The sequence below is a fragment of the Pteropus vampyrus genome, unplaced genomic scaffold, assembly GCF_000151845.1.
Source record: "Pteropus vampyrus isolate Shadow unplaced genomic scaffold, Pvam_2.0 Scaffold181, whole genome shotgun sequence".
Lineage (NCBI taxonomy): Eukaryota > Metazoa > Chordata > Mammalia > Chiroptera > Pteropodidae > Pteropus > Pteropus vampyrus.
This window is the reverse complement of record NW_011888962.1, coordinates 719,741-722,269: the sequence shown is the minus strand read 5'-3', so window position 1 is coordinate 722,269 and position 2,529 is coordinate 719,741. Positions and strand designations below refer to the sequence as shown.

The 2,529-nt window shown below is 35.4% G+C and overlaps 1 protein-coding gene across 2 annotated transcripts in view; it reads right to left on the bottom strand.

Annotated features, from left to right (window-relative positions):
- The window catches only part of LOC105299350 (cAMP-specific 3',5'-cyclic phosphodiesterase 4D), a 774,866-nt gene that overhangs the window by 386,827 nt on the left and 385,510 nt on the right, over positions 1-2,529 (bottom strand). The gene's annotated exons all lie outside the window — the stretch shown is intronic.

Here is a 2,529-nt window from a genome sequence, read left to right as displayed (position 1 = left end):
AGCTTTCTACTAAAGTCAGGTGGCCAAGGGTTCATCTCTGATAACAAAGGTTCTCTAAGGGAATTATGACAATTATTCTATTGTTTGAATTTTCCATTACTAGACCACGCAACTGCTTAGTGAAATTAGCAGAGAGATTTTGCCAGAATTTTTTTTCCTTTTAATTAGGTCAAATTAGCAGCTGTAATTGGAAGTTTAAATCAACATTCTTTTTTAAGTGTCACTGATTCAGAAAATAGAATGTTCTAGGACCTTAAAGGATCTCAGGTTATTCGGAAATCATATATATAAAATTAATGCAATAAAAAACACACCTATATGGTGGAATACTTCTACATGTTTGCTATAAATACACATGCTATGAATCAATTTTCTTGCAAAAGCATTGGAGAACAAAACAAATCTTTTAAAAATGCAAATTTACCAATGTTACCCCAATAAACAAAAAAATGCAAATTTAAATATGTTATGGACCTCATCTTCTCACCCTCTTAAGCCTTTTATTGGCTCCCCATTGCTCTCAGGATAGAAAGCAAACTCCTTAATATAGTCTACAAGGTTCTGCCTCCATTGATCCTTACTCTCCTCTCAGGCTACTTCCTTCCTTTTAGCTCCAGTATCTAGCCTCACTAGCCTTCTTTTGGGAACCCGTATACTACATACCACTTCCTGCATCAGAACTTCGCGCATGTTGCTCTCCGGATATTCATCTTTTATTTACTTATTTCCCCTTCCTATCACCATCAACAACACCTTCACTACCACCACCAACACCCTAACCACCTTTACTACTGGAACACACACACGCGCGCGCGCGCACACACACACACACACACACACACACACGATTCTTCAAACTCAGCTCACTTATAATATTCTAAGAGAAATATTTCCTTATGTCTCCCACATACTCTCAAAAGACAGGTCTCCCTGTTACAAAATCTCTTAGCTCTATATAACATAACAGCTATCATCGCTTTAATTTTACATAAATTTTTGGATCTTCTAGTTAATGCCCATCTCCCCATGAAACTTGAAACACTCTATGTTTCTTCTTATCAACATTTATCTAATGTCTAGTATGAAACCAGGATATAGTGGACACTAACACCTAAACATTGTTGAAATGAAAGACTCAATCAATCAATCAATCAAATCTGCACTATTTTCTGTAATAGATGGTTAATTCGCTAAGTAAAATTCAACCTGAAAAAGGGATAAAGGAAAAGAACATTTGATGAACTCACCATCTTTGCAAGGACTGGGCTAAATGCTTTGCTTTCTTAATTAAATACCAGCGACTATCCAGTGAAGGAGGTATTCTGATTCCCTTTCTACAAATGAAGCATTGTGCACTCGATTGGGCTTACTACATACATCTACTAATAGAACGCAACATGGTGATGCTAAAGTTTGGTAGGTTTTATTTTCTTAGGATTTTCTATAAAATTGCATTAAATGAGCATTTGTATAATTTGAATTTAGAATGAGTCTATTTTACAGCACTGTAATACTTTTGAATGTTGGCTCTAGAAATTGTGGCTAATAAAATGTTACAAAAACTGAAGCAAGAATACAAACTGAATTCTCTTTTACTATTGAAAATTTAGTGAGGTAATTGTCTTACATGTAAGTTTGAGGGTTTTGCACTCAGAATTTTTAGTGAAGAGTTAAGCATGATTTCAGAACTTAAAACATGACTTCGAAAAGTAGTTTATTTTAGTTCCAGTATACTCAATTTACTTCCTTGAGACTATTAATGTGTAGATTATTTTACCCTCCAAGAACCTGCCTCTAGTACCAAAGACTCTTAATTGGGTAATTATTTTCCACAAACCCAAATTGTCTTCTGTGGTATGTGCCTAGGTTTAATGCCCTTTACACTTTGACTCATTTGCATAGATCAGCATGTCCTTGTACCAGACTGCCTCTGCTAACCAAAATGCTCATTGGACTCCCAGGAATGAAGCAGACATCATGCATTTGACCACTGCCTAACCCCGAGGCCTATGGTACTGGTTTCCTTCCATCAAGAGAAGGGAGTTGGAGTCAGCAAGAACTAACAAAAGGACTCTCACTTGGTCCTCTTACTCTGTTCTTTCCAAAATTTTCAAATAGTAAATATTTATTATTTAATATTATATGTCCAGCACTCTACGTACTATGAATTAAGTAAATAAAATGTGATCAGTCTTTATTTTTGTGACTTGTAATCTAACTGGGAAAGACAGAACTAATTTATATGAAATAATTGGAAAATAATTGAGAAAATGTGGTATGTACAATAATGGGCTGAATTGTATCCCCTCCGAAGTTCATATGCTGAAATCCTAATTTTAGAATGTGAGTGTATTAGAAGATGCCTTTAAGGGGGTAATTAAGTTAAAATTAAGTCTTTAGGGTGGGTCCTATTCCAATACGACTGCTGTCCTTTAAGAAGAGATTTGAATACATACAGAGGGAAGAGCATATCAGTACACAGGGCAAAGATAGCTACCTGCAAGTAAAGGAGAGAAGTCTCAAAAGGAA